We start from the raw sequence: 15,343 nt of genomic DNA on the forward strand, positions 1-15,343 counted from the left end.
ACACCACAGAAGCCTCATCCACACTTGGTTCTAAGAGACGATATGATCCCAGACTTTAAGTGGATTCTGTAAAGGATGAGACTTCATGAGGAGGATTTTGAGAGTGACTGAGTATATGTTGCATGTGGGAAGAGTTCAAATAATTTTTTGCTGCAGGAAAGCCTATCATGGTTTTAAAGCATGTCTGTACCCTTCTGTGCCAATAGTGCTTTTGCAAACATGGTAAAAACTTGTAAAACCCACCAGACTTTCTGTAAAAGGTGCAGCAAGTACCAAACCCACAAAGTAACACAGTGCAAGAAGGACAAGGATTCTCTGTGTGCACAGGGGCAGTGGTGTTATGGCAGGAAGCAGAGTGGCTATGGAGGGCAGACTAAGCCAATTTTCCACCAAAAGCTTAAAACTTCAGAGAAGATTGTGCTGAGGATTGAATGCACTGAGAGCCCAACTGTAGATCTAAGAGAATGGAGGCTATTTAGAGACATGAGCACTTTGAATTAGGAGGGAATAAGGAGAGAAAGGGCCAACCGATCCAGTTCTAAGCTTTATATTGTATTTTATTATGTGACAGTAAAATCTCGGTGACATGTTTTCTTCAAAACATGCTCTCAAATTCTTTAATACTCCTCTATTTGAAACATAGGGACAAATTCCTCTCCCTTTGTAAGCGGGCTAGACTTAGTGAGTTCACTTCTCATCAACAGAATATGGCAGAAGAGAGAAAGTGGGACTTGTACTACATATTGGGGGAGTTTGTTACACAGCACTAGACGACAAATGTCATTCCCAAGTACCGTCCTACTACTATTCCTAAATGCTCTCTAAATAAAAGTAGAATCTGATATAACTTAAAACACCACATTTTCAATGAATAGTCTCTCCCTTCATTTGCGACAAGTCACAAAATGATTCCTTCCCTGAATATCCTTCTTCTCGCCATACCCACAATTTTAAAGTTGAAATAGTTTCTATGCCTGCTACCCAGACATGGAGCATTTCTATATGACCATGGTATCTTGTATATAGTAGGTAATTAAAACTATTTTTTACCCCAAAATAAAATAAAATAAAATCCAGGGTAGATAGTACACACTTTTAAATTTCAAATAAATAACAGAAGAACGACTTTTACATAGCAGATATGCCATAAATACCGCTTGCATGATTGACTGATTGATGGGACATGGTTTCATTAAAAATGTTAAAAAGAAAAAGTATGGATAGAGAGGTTTGTTCAATTGGATAAAGATGGTCCTAAAGCCAGGAGCTAGGTCAGTATAAACAAAAACTAGCATGATGTTATTGAACATTTCCAAAAAGGCAAAATAGCATTATGTGGAAGGAATAAGGATAACAGAAAATCAGTAGATATATGGCTAGAAAGGAATTCAAAGAAAAATAAATTCTTTTTTACTTCATTTCCAATCTTATTGCTTTCCTAGTTAAAAAAAAAACATAGAAAAATATTAGATGATTTTGAGTTAGAAGATAGAAAGTTTTCCTTAAAAGAGGCTATTTACCTCCTTAATAATTTAAAAACAAAATTAAAAATCTCTTACATTTGGGTAGTGCTTTATAAGGCATATGGGATTTTTCAATTTACCTTTTGTAGCAATCCTATGAAAAAGGCCCAGCAGAATGTTTTCCCATTGGCAGATAAGGTAAGTAAAGTTCAGAGAGTTTACAGAATTTGTTCAAGGTAACACATAAAGTAAGTGGCGGAGCCAATACTTAAAATACCAGCATTTTCTCACTACATCACAATAAAAAACTGAGTTAAGTGCATGGGAAAGTCAATTCAGTTTATCAGTGAATGAAGGATCTGCAAGCATAGCAGTATCTCCTAGCAAACCACAGTGATAAAAGCTCCAGTTGGAACAAACCGCCTAATTGTAGAAGTATAGGCCACACAAAAATTATGCCTTACCTGAAATTAGAAAGGAAAATTCACAACACTGCTAAACGGTAGATGGCCTCATCTCACAAGGTGTTTTCCTTGACTTTATAAAGACCAATACTTTCACCCATCATTAGTATGCTGACTCATTTTCTCATCTAGTAGATGTCTGTGGACGTAAAAAAAAAAAGATTAGTCGTTAAACAAGTTTATCACATGTTTTAAACTTTTCAATGATTATAACTTTGACCAACATAATCTGTGTGTTGAAACATGGCATTGAAAGTTACAAATATATATGCCACAAATCAAGTATATGATCATTAAGGAAAACTGAGTAAGAGAATGATTTGCATGGTGTTAGATATACAGAAAGGCTGATCAACTTAAGCCAGAGGGAATCCTAAGAAGGATCCCAGAGGAAGGTAGTAGGATATTGAAGGCAAAGAGTGGGAATAACAAGATCATATGTAAATGATAAAAATCAAATAAGTTTCATTGAAGCAGAAAGGGGCTTGCTGGGAGACCACAAAATAAAAGGTGTTTGGGACTACCAGGTTAAGGAGTTTAGACACTGTAAAGCCATTGTGAGTACTTGAGACAAAAAAATAATAAAAATAATTAGAAAACTTCTCTGGCAGCTATCAATAGGCTGCATGTATATTTAGGAAATTCAAGAGTTTAGACATTGGAAGTCAAAGAAATATAAAATTTAGGAGCTGGAGAGTAAAAATGGAGTGAAGTGATAGTCACCAACTTAAGGATTAAAACTTTGCATCATTTTTTTACAATTATCTTTTTAAATTTTGTTTCTTTTAAACTGCTTATGTTTCCCCCTAGGTTTTTATGGTATTGCAACTTTTTAAGCCTTTTGTCCATTTTTTTAGTTTATTCTGGTGTATTGTGTGTAAGTTGGTGCTGGTCTACTTTCATTTTTTTTTGCAAGTACTAGTCCAGTTCTCCCAGCACCATTTATTGAAGAGGATGTCATTACTCCATTGCATAGTCTTGCCTCTTGCCAAATGTTAACTGATCATAAAGGCACGGGTTTATTTCTGGGCTCTCTATTCCATTCCATTTATCTATGTCTGTTCTTATGCCAGTACCAGACTCTTTTGATTGGTCTTATAATATATTTTGATATCAGGTATTGAGATCCCTCCAACTTTGTTGTTTCTCAAGATTGCTAAAACTACTTGGGGTCCTTTATGGTTCCACATAAATTTTTGGAATATTTGTTCTAGATGTGTGAAATATGCCATTAGTATTTTAATAGGAATTGCATTGAATCTATAGATTGCTTTGGGTAGTATGGACATTTTTATGATGTTAATTCTTCCAATCCATGAACATGCTGTGTGCTTCCATTTATTTGTATCTTGTTCAATTTCTTTCTTCAGCACCCTGTAGTTTTCTGAGTACCAGTCTTCTACTTCCTTGGTTAAATTTATTACTAGGTATGCCATGGAAACAGCATGAAAGAAGTTTGAGAATTGTTCCAAAGTCCCAAGAAACAAAAAAAATTAAATGCAATCTACGAATTCCTATTGGATTCCTATTCTTTAAAAAGCTACAAAAACATATCTTAGGACTTGGGGAAATTTGCATGTGGACTAGATATCAGCTGATTTGGAGGTGAGTTGGAGAAGAACTTAGGAATGATGTGGTATAACATATTTCGCTTGTAAAGCCCAGAGAGTTTACAAGTGACTTGCCCAAAATTATACATTTTACTAACCACAGATCAAGTTTAAATCCTGGTTTTTCTCTTTCCTACTATAACATGAATAGAGGCAGACACTATATAAATCATGCCTACTGTATGAGAAAACAAAAATGACTAACCATATGGGAAAAAAGGAAAGAAATGCTGGTTTGGGGGTATCTTTTACAAGGGATTTTGTTCATATGCTGGATGGGTGTGTGAGGGCCACCTATAATAGTGCTCCCTTCAGTGAGAAGCATCTCCAGCGCCGACCTTTTTGCATCCATGTATTGCTCACTGCCCTTTCAATACTTTAGAATGAACAGACATTTACCCTACTGGTCGAACAATTAAAACCACAACTGAGAAACCACAGCATAAACACAAAGGATTCTATCTTGGCCCTCTCAATTGTAAAATTGTATGTTTCTTCTCAGAGAAATCAAATGTAATGAAATGCAAAAACAAGAACAAAGAGGTATAATAACCACAGCCTATAACTTCTGTGGTTTGGGTTCATTATTGTTTTCTATTTTTCTCCACAGCTGTTATTAAATTCTTTTAAATACCCACAATACAATAGACTTACCCACACGTAGGTAGACCAAAAAAAAAAATCCCTAACATAATTAACAAAATTCTTACTCTTTTTTCATTTTATCAGACAGCAGACTAGAGCTGAGATAAGTTTGTTTGTTAGTTACTGGCTTGTATTTTTGTTTACTTACCTGCATGTTTTGCAAAAGAGAGAGAGAAACCCAGTTCTTTTGTTTGTTTACAAGATAATTGTTAGAACTACATACATATGATCAATTGTCATTTATACCCTGTAAGGACAAGAATTGACAAAATGCAGCAGTAATATTTCACAACCAAACAAGCCTTTCCATTTCTATAACTTTTTGACCAAATATTGTATTTTTAAAACAAAGTTAGCTGTGAAAAAGTATCCAAACATATTGCTTTTAGTTTATGTTCTCTGCTAGAATACTGCCTAGATAGTCAGTAAATTTTGGTATTTCTGAAAGGTGACCTGGAGAAATAGAGAAAAGAAAACAAGAAGCTTAAATAATATGCAGGCTTTATAATAAACTTTCAGAAGAGTTAGTCATAGATCTGCAAATATTTAACCTTCCCAATTATCTCAGAAGTCTGTCCTCTGATTTAGCCTCTCATGTTGTAATTAGGTCCCTGCTATAGACTAATTGATATGCCAAATCAAATCATAGTGGTTCTCAGCTTCATTATAGAGATGAGAATTATCAATTACCAAATAGCCATATAGGAACACTAGGTGATAGAACTAAAATACCAGAAAGTCTCATTATTCTGGAAAAAAATTAAATTTAGTTATAAAGTTTAAAGCTAGCTAGAGGTAACTAATTTGCTCAACACCAATTTTTCATGAAATAATAATGAAAAGATAGTGATACTCTATTATCTAATGGAACCCAAGAATTTTCATAGAGGAAAATGCAAATGGAGTCCTGAGGCATAACAATTAAATAAGCAAGAATACTGTAAAATAATGAAATCCAACTTCACTTTGTATCCCCACACAAAACTGTACTTTTTTTTACTGGAAAAAATGTACTTTTAATGATGTAAAGTAGGGGTCCACAACCCCCAGGTCGCAAACCAGTACTGATCCATGGCCTTTTAGGAACCAGGCTCTCCTGAGCTCTACCCCCTCCCCCCACCAACTCCTCACACCCAGCCTGGTCCAGTCCATAGCAGGTGAGCAGCAGCCAGCAAATGACTCGCCTGAACTCTGCCGCCTGACCACCTACCTGCCTTCAGCCTGAGCTTAATTTTTTTGAGATTATTTATTTATTTATTTTTAGAGAGAGAGGAAGAGAAGGAGAAAAAGAGGGAGAGAAACATCAATGTCTGGTTGCCTCTCTGGAACCCTCCACTGGAGACCTGGCCTGCCACCCATGCATGTGCCCTGACTGGGAATCGAACTGGTGACCCTTTGGTTTGCAGGCTGGTGTTCAATCCACTAAGCCACACCAGCTAAAGCCTGAGCTTTTTTGTTTGTTTATTTGCATTTGTTTGTTCATATGTACAGGGGTCTTGTTTAATGCTTTTTCTCCTAAATTGTCTTGCTTCTGTTTAGTGTACTAGGGAATGTTTGATAGAGAATAAATGGTGATATAGACCTTACAGTCTCTAATACAGTCCAAGCTGGCCCTGACTACTAATGGATCTGGGTTTAGAACCAGATAAATAATTTGTGAGTTCAGGGAGAAAGTTTAAAAATTATTAAAAATTTCAAGATAGCAATCGCAGAAAATTAAAGCAAGTTTGAGGTCCCTCTAAGCACAGGGCCCTATTGGACTGCCCAGATCATATACCCATGGAGCTAGTCTTGTGAAGGTCCTTTAGATTGGTGATCAATTTGTGGAAAAACATGAAGTCTGTATTTCCATTGGATTCCTTTAAAAACTTGACTTGTGTACTTGTGAGAAAAGATTACTTTGTTTAGTCCATATTCTGGGGTCAGTGATAGTTATCGGTATTTCAGGCCCTTTCTCTGCTTGATTTAGGAATTCGAGACAACATTCAAGAGCATACAACTTGGTGAATTATACTACCTTTGTTTTTATATATAATGGGTTTGTCTGTGACAGTCATTTTCATCTGGGACAATTTTGTCTCCCAAGGAACATTTAGCAATGTCTGCAGACATTTTTATTATTACAGCTGGAAACCTTGTAGGTCAAGGCCAGGGATGCTGCTAACCATTGTACAATGTAGCCCTGACCAGTGTGGCTCACTCAGTTGGACATCATCCCACAAACCAAAAGGTTCAATTCCCAGTCAGCGTACATGCCTGGGTTGTGGGTTCAGTCCCCAGTCCTGATGGGTACAAGAGGCAACCAATTGATGTTTCTCTCTCATATCGATGTTTCTCACCATCTTTCTCTCTCCCTCTATTCCCCCCTTTCTAAAAATGAATGAATGGATAAATAAATAAATAAATACAAAATAAAATGTTAAAAAATATACAATGTACAGGACAGTTCCACACAACAAAAAATTATCTGGAGGATCAAAAGCAGTGGTAAAGCTCTGGAAAATCCTAGTTGGTCTCTCTTGTGGCTTTGGTGGAATGAGGCCCGAAAAGGGGAGTGAGAATAAAAAAGTTCCTATGCTCTTAGGAAAAGATTGATTGTTCTGTAACCATTGTGGCACAATGAGGGACAGCCCCTTGTTTCCCAAAATGAGCCAATGAGAATAAACTGATAAACTCACTCCAATAAACCTGCCTTTGAGTGCCAATCAGTCAACAACAATCTTAGTCGAAGTTACCAGGCTTCTATGATGTCCGTATATTTACACCTGTGAAAGTTCGCCAGTCCCTGAGCTCTGTGCATCACAAAACCTTGTACAAGATCAGCAGTGAGCTCTACTCAGAGAGACTGCGTCTGAATGGCGAAGCTCTCTCATATTATAGTAAGCCATCAATTCAGCTTTGTCTCTCAATCTCACATATTGAATAATAATCTCGCCATCCTTTGACAACAACTATGTCCTCAGGTTATATTCCTTTCACCACTTGACTGAGGAGGAAATAAACTAAAGTCTGATTTTTGAATGATTCTACATAATATGCTGACATCAACAAAAGGCACGCTTTGCAGCACTAAAAGCCCAACTGAGAATGTTCTGGAATAACAGTGATGGCAGGAAATTCTCCCAACAATGAGGAAAAACTCTGAGTACTATGTTTATTATTTATGTGATTTAGATTAAGAAATTGTCATACAAAAAAGGACTTATGGACATGGACCACAGTGTGGTGATTGTCTGAGGGGGAGGAGCTCAGGAGGATGGGAGAGGGTTTAAGGGGACCAAATGGTAATGGGAAAAATACAAAAAATTTTTTTTAAAGAAACTGCTATACATACAGATCTACAGTCATTCACAGGCAACAGGTAATTGTTTGGTTTTATTGTCAGGGACTTGGAAAGAACAGGATTGAAAGATTAAGCATAAGGACATCTAGGAAAGAAGTAAATGAACAAACCTTTAGTAATAGGAATCATGTAAAGGTGCCTGTGTCCTGTGTGAAAGCATACCATAGGGCATACATTACAGCAAAGGTGCTTAATAATCAGCTTGATAAAATAAGATATTTTGTGTATGTCAGTCTTTTCTCCAGCTACTTTTGTGCTTTCTCAAAGGTCCCATGAGCAAGTGGCTAGGGTGGAAGATGAGGAACTCAAAAATATGAATTTCCCCTCATTGTGGCTGACTTAGTGTGGCAGGTTTTATTTTCCTAATGTTGGCCACAATAAAATATCAGCTCCCACATTTTCTTACACTTTACCTTGACACTTTCCCCAGCAACTTATGGATCCTATGTCTCCTCCCCTCTAACTTGAGAAGAGCTTTGTGACTGCTTTGATAAGTGATACAACTTGATTTCATGAGCCAAGTCATAAAAATGGCATGCACTTCTAATCTGTTCTATGGAAATGCTCACCTTTGGACTTCTGGCCAAGATGGAGGCATAGGTAGACACACCATGCCTCCTTGCACAAGCAAAAGAAGGACAGTAACAAATTTAAAAACAAAAAACAACCAGAACTGACAGAAAGTGGAACTGTATGGAAGTCTGACAGCCAGGGAGTTGAAGAGGAGGCATCCATCCAGACTGGCGGTGGTGGCAGAGATGGGCAGCTGGGCTGAGGGGACCTGCAGCAGGGTGGCGGCTGGGGGACTGGAGCAGGCAAGGCAGCAGCTGGTGGACAGGGTGCTCCCACGTGCAGGCCTGGAGGAGCAACTGGGAAGCAGTGAAATAGACTTCACAACCCAGGGTTCTAGTGTGAGGAAATAAAGCCTCAAAGCCTCTGACTGAAAACACCTGTGGGTGTTGATGTGACAGGAGAAACTCCCAGGCTCACAGGAGAGTTTGTTGGAGAGACCCATAGGGTCCTAAAATGTACACAAGCCCACCCACATGGGAATCAGCACCAGAAGGGCCCAATTTGATTGCGGGTAGTGGGGGAAGTGGCTGAACTCCAGCAGAGAGCGGATCAAGAGGCCCAGTTGGCTCTCAGACCCCTCCCCCACATACAGCCCCACAACACAGCTGACCTGTGAGTTGCCCCACCCTGGTAAACACCTAAGGCTCCACGTCTTACTATGTAACAGTCACACCGAGACAAAAAAAAATTGCCCAAATGGAAAAACAGATCAAAGCTCCAGAAAAAATATAACTAAGCAATGAAGGGCTAGCCATCACAGAAATGATTGAATATGGTTGCAAATTACAGGAAAAAAATGAAGGCTATGAAAAGTGAAATAAAGAAAAATGTACAGGGAACCAACAGTGATGGGAAGAAAACCAGGACCAAATCAATGGTTTGGACTAGAAGGAAGAAACATTCAACCAGATGAGCACGAAGAAACAAGAATTCAAAAAAATGAGGGGAGGCTTAGGAACCTTGAGGAGTTTAAAAGTTCCAACATCCAAATCATAAGGGTGCCAGAAGGAGGAGAAGAACAACAAGAAATTGAAAACTTATTTGAAAACATAATGAAGGAGAACTTCCCCAATCTGGCAAAGGAGACAGACTTTCAGGAAGTCCAGAAAGCTCAGAGAGTCCCAAAGTAGTTGGACCGAAAGAGGAACACACCAAGGCACATCATAATTACATTACCCACGATGAAAGATATGGACAAACTCTTAAAAGCAGCAAGAGAAAAGAAGACAGTTACCTACAAAGGAGTGCCCATAAAACTGTGTCAGCTGATTTCTCAAAAGAAACCTTGCAGGCAAGAAGGGGCTGGAAAGAAGTGTTCCAAGCCATGAAAGGCAAAGATCTATGTCCAAGATTGCTCTATCCAGCAAAGCTCCCATTTAGAATGGAAGGGCAGATAAATTTGATCTCAGATAAGATCAAATTCAAGGAATTCATCATCACCCAGCCCTTGTTATATGAAATGTTAAAGGGACTTATCTAAGAAAAAGAAGATAAAAATATGAACAGTGAAAGGACAGCAAACTCACAGTTATTAACAACCACACCTAAAACAAAAACAAAAACAGAAACAAACTAAGCAAACAACTAGAACAGGAACAGAATAACAGAAATGGAGATCACATGGAGGGTTATCAGAGGGGAGGTGGAGGGGAGAGAGGGGGAAAAGGTAGAGAATAAGTAGCATAAATGGTAGGTACAGAGTAGGCAGGGGGAGGTTAAAAATAGGGCAGGAAATAGAGAAGCCGAAGAACTTATATGCACGACTCATGGGCATGAACTAAAGGAGGTGAATGTGGGTGGGAGGGTGTGTGCAGGGTGGAGGGGAATAAAGGGGGGAAATGGGACAACTGTAATAACATAATCAATAAAATAATTTTTAAAAAAGAATGCTCACCTTTGGAACCCTAAGCCACTATGGAACAGGACTGAGGTCACCATTCTGTGAGCAAGCCCAGACCATAAGGAAAGACCACGTGTAGTTTCCAGACAACAGCCAGTGTCAAATTCTTGGCATATGAGTGGAGATACTTTCAAATCTCTCCATTCCCTGGCTATCAACACACCCTCAGTCTGTAAGTCTTTCCAGGTAAGAACCTAGACATTGAAGAACAGAGAAATGCCACATCTGCTATTTAAATATCAGTGATCTGTCTAAATTAGTGATCTAACATCTAAAATAAATTGTGATCTACCTAAGTCCCTAACCCATAAGGTTCAGGAGTTTAATAAAATAATTCTTTTATACCATTAAGTTTGGTGATGGTTTGTTATTCAGTAATAGGTAATCAGAACAAAATTAGAAGCCTGGAAGTGGAGATTTCCATACCCAAACCCTAAAACAGGTGGCACTGACTTTAGGATCAGGCCAAAGTTGGGTGGCTGTAGGGGAGTGTTCGTGGAAGCACAGGGCTCAGAGGCGGCTTTGAATAAGTGCCCAAATGATAGTAAGGAAGATGTTATTGGAATCTGGAAGGGAAATCTTTTTTTATGTAGTGTTAGGAAGCTTGGTAGTATTGAAAAGGAAATGTATGTAAAGAATTTAAAAATATAACTAAGGAGATTTCTAGGAAGAATATTAAAAGTTCTATGAGGCTTCTCACTATGACAAAATGTGAAAGGAGAGCGATAACATGCAGTTAAATATAATTTAGGACTCACCAGGTCTGAATATAAAACTGTCTCTTATCCCTAGTAGTTTCCAGGCTAAGGTCAAATCCAGAGTAGGGCTGTATGATCTTTGTAGATACCTCAGAGAAATCCAGACCATATCTCATAGAATCTTAGAGAGTTTCCAAGAACCTTAAGGGCTTTTCCCATAGCAGTCTCACAGGACCCAAGTAGAAAAGGGCTTATCTCAAAATGATTTGTATTTGTGGCATGACATAAAAATATGGATTATAAATTGATACATAAAAGTCCTAAAATGATTTTTAAACAATGTATTAGCTTTGATTGGAAGAGAAGGAGACAGTGAGAAATAAAGAGGTGTTTGGACTGCCACCAACCACTTTCTCTAAAGTGATGTCACAGTTATCTATCTACACCTGTGAACCTCCACCTGCCCCTGAACTCCAAGCTTCAAAAACCCTTATGTAAGATCAGAAGCATCAGGCTAGGTTGGGGCAGTGGCAAATACAGACAACTTCTTGGGGAAAAGGGAGGATGACTCAAAAGGCAAAGAGGGTGGAGCCATGACCCCAGCGGCAGAGACAAGAGTCATGGAAAACAACTTTCAGGAAGCAGGACCGAGACCTAGTCAAGGAATTGGCAACATGTGTCTGGCTGGGTATCAGAATTGCTATGGGCCACAGACTGCTATGTGCCTTCTGTTTTCCTCCTTTATCTGTAAGGGGTTCTCTTAGATCTCTCCCACCATTGTATGTTGAGTGTGGAGGGGGAATATTCTTCAGAGGCAACAGTATTCAAAGGAACCACACCTAAGGAGCCTCATTTACACCTGAATCCGATTAGGTGGCAAGACCCATGATTCTGAGGTGACACTGTAATGAGATTAATAGCTGGGAGAATCCTAAGAAGATGTGAGTAAATGCTGCACATAGGAGGCATGTAAATTCTGACCAGAAAGTAGGCAGAGCGTGGACCTGGTGTTTCACATAGATAAAATCACACACAAGTAAATGTGAAATTCATAATTCACATTAAGTTCAATTTGTTCCTAAATATATCAAGTGTAGTGAAACAAGTTCACATTTTCAAACCAAGCATTGCATCAGAATTGACCACTTGAAAGGATTATTTTGAAGATTAATTTCTTAGCACAGAATTAGAGCAATGAAAGAATTTACCCAAACAGTACAGTCTGATGAGATCTGCTGAAAAGTTCCTGTCCCAGAGCAGAGAAAGACTCAACTGACACCAACATCCATGTAATTCAGATTTAACAACACTCCCGAAAATGCTGCACGCACATTGCTAACATGTGTTTCTGTAGAGCCTGCTTTTATCTGTCTGTGCTATATCCTTTTTGTTTTTAAATATATGTTAATATTACCAATTAAGCAATAATCAACTAAAGTAATTTTTCTCCAAGGATATAAGAGATATTTTGTAGTACTCATAATGTGTTGTTTTGATTATTTTAACTTTCATAAAACTTATTTTTCTTACAGCTTTGCACCAAGTACAATGGATATTAACACTTTATTTTAAGAATGTAAAAGTAAATAAAACAAGTAAAATGAGTTTCACCAATAACTATATATAATATTCAACAACTGAATATGAATAACAATAAAAGTAAAAATTAAAAAATACATTCAAAAGATAATAAATGATCAAGATTAAAAATTTTTACAAAACAATATTATTTTTGAAAACATATTACAAATGCCTTTCATATCATCAGCTAAGTATAACTGTGGTTCAATGTATGTAGCAGAGATCTTTGAAAAATATTCATACCAAAGCTATTAGAATCTCACATTAGTTCCCATGATCTTTTAACATTCTAATTATAATTATATTTATCTTTTAATTAAATCTTCCTATAAGTAGAGGTCATATTTAATTTTCAACACTATTTGGCAGTCAGATTTTGACAGAATTTTAAAAATATTTTATTTATTTATTTTTAGAGAGAGGGAACGGGAAGGAGAAAGAGTGGGAGAGAAATATCAATGTGTGGTTGCCTCTCATGTGTCCCCTACTGGGGACCTGGCTTGCAACCCAGGCATGTGCTCTGACTGGGAATTGAACTGGCGACCCTTTGCTTTGCAGAACGGTGCTCAATCCACTGAGCTACACCATCCAGGGCAGATTTTGACAGAATTTTAAACATAAAGTGCCTGTGTTCTTTCTTTTCAGTATTATCATTTTCTTCAAATAGAGTATAATGTCACCATAAGTTTCTGTAAACTAATTTTCATGAGTACATATTTTCTTTTCATCGTGGCTGCATTCCTATTTTAGACTACATTATTATTTATTTTTTAAAATCATTTAAATCATTTTAAGTCATTTTTAATTTTTATTCTATTACAGTTGTCCAGGTTTTCCTTTCTTTGCTTTCCCCTGTCCACCCCCAAACAGCCCCCTACTCATCAGTAAATGAGTAGATCAAATAACTGCGGGACATTTACACAATAGAACACCACACAAAAGGAAGAAAGGACTCCTACCTTCAATGGCAGCATGGATGGAACTGGGAATATTATGCTAAATAAAACAAGCTAGTCGGTGAAAGACAAATACCATATGATCTCACCTATAAGTGGAATATAATGAACAAAATAAACTAATGAACAAAATTGAACCACAGGCATGGAGACATGGAACAGATGAAAATGATCAGAAGGGAGGGAGGAGGGGGATAATAGTGGAAAGAGGGGGAGGGACTAGATAAAATACACATTACTATTTAAAAAAGAAAAGTCTCCACCCTAATAAAGTAATTTTAAAACCCTCTCCCTCCACCTCGTTTAGGTAAACACACAAAAATAATGATAAAACTAATTCAGAGTAAAAAGAAGGGGGCAATCCCCAGGAACAGCCTACTTTACAAGAGTTCAGAGTGTAAATGGTAGAATAGTTTTAGACACTTCTTTTTTGCTTTAAAGTACATGAGATGACTAGGCCAGGAGTTTTCAAATATTTTTAGAAGCAATTTACTTTTAAAAAGGAAATGTTTATCCAGAACTGATATGTAAAGCACATGACACAGGCGGGCTGCTTCAGTTTTAACCTGAGGGAGCGGGTCCCAGACACACCCCGGCGGGCACGTGCCTCTTCCTGGGTGGCCCTTGAGCAACAGCTTTCGACACTCAGGTTTCTAGGCAGCAGGTAGGTATTGAACAAAAATGTACCATTAAACACTTATCAGTGGATACGGTATCAGTGACAGACAAGTCTCAGAAGCGATGGCAGAATGTTAATATGTATCAAGTATAATTGTTCCTTTTATTTTTAATGGTCAAAATTATTATAGGGTGGTTCTATTTTTAATTTTTTGAGGAACCTCCATACTGTTTTCTACAGTGCTGCACCAATCCGCATTCCTACCAACAGTGTATCAGGGTTCCAATTTATCCACATCCTTGCCAACACTTAAAAAAATTTCATAATAGCCATCTGAATAGGTCTGAAATAATATACCATTGTGGATTTAATCCAGCAATCCAACTTCTGAGTATATATTCAAATGACTGGAAATCAAGATCTCAAAGAGGTATGTGCACCCCCATGTTTATTGCAACATTGGTGCACAGAATCCAAGATATGGAAGCAATCAAATCCCCATCTGCAATAAATGAATAAAGAAAGAGGTCTATACATGCCATGGAATATTATACAGCCTTAAAAAAGAAGGAAGCCCTGCCATTTGTGACAACATGGATAAACTGAGAGGACATTGTGATAACTAACATAGGCCCGTCACAGAAGGACAAATACCATGCGATTCCACTTACACAGGAGACCTGAGATAGACAAGCTCATAGAAGCAGAGAGTGGGATGGTGGTTGCTGGGGGACTGAAAGAAAAGGAAGTGAGGAATTGTTTTTCAATGAATATAGAGTATCTATTATGCAAGATGAGTAAGTTCTAGAAATATACTGTACAATATAGAATCTATAGTTAACAATATGGTATTGTACACTTTAAAATATATTAAGAGGATAAGCCCTGGCTAGTGTGTAGCTCAGTGGATTGAGCGCAGGCCTGCGAACCAGATGATCGCGGTTCGATTCCCAGTCAGGGCACATGCTTGGGTTGCAGGCCAGTTTCCGGCAGGGGCCAGTTCCCAGCAGGGGATGCACGAGAAGCAACCATACATTGATGTTTCCTTCCTCTCTCCTTCCCTTCCCCTCTAAAGATAAATAAATAAAATAAAATAAAATAAAATATATTAAGAGGATAGATTTTGTATAAAGTGCTCTTACAAAAAAAGAACAAAGGGATATTTTTGGAGGTGAAAGATATGTTTAGTATCTTGGTTGTGATGATGGTATCACAGGTATATGCATATGTATGAATTTATTGAAATGTATACATTAAATGTGTGAATGAATTTTTGGCATACCATTTATACCTCAATAAAGGTAAACAGACCATCAAGGCTTTTTACCGTAAAATTTTGCTTTCATGTACACAAATATGTGCTATTTCTATATTTTTAGAAAGAATTTAACTTTTGAAAAAAGTTTTGGGCTAGTACTCTATCAAAAAATAGCTCAACATATATATTTTAGCACTTTCACCCTCAACTATTCCTTGGTCTAGATGATAAAG

The 15,343-nt window shown here is 37.7% G+C and overlaps 1 pseudogene; it reads left to right on the top strand.

Annotated features, from left to right (window-relative positions):
- Positions 1-219: 219 nt before the first annotated feature.
- On the top strand, positions 220-542 carry LOC118985514 (60S ribosomal protein L36a-like; annotated as a pseudogene).
- The last annotated feature ends 14,801 nt before the right edge of the window (positions 543-15,343 follow it).

Source organism: Sturnira hondurensis, unplaced genomic scaffold, assembly GCF_014824575.4.
Source record: "Sturnira hondurensis isolate 20B ecotype Veracruz unplaced genomic scaffold, ASM1482457v3 Scaffold0000648, whole genome shotgun sequence".
Taxonomy (NCBI): domain Eukaryota; kingdom Metazoa; phylum Chordata; class Mammalia; order Chiroptera; family Phyllostomidae; genus Sturnira; species Sturnira hondurensis.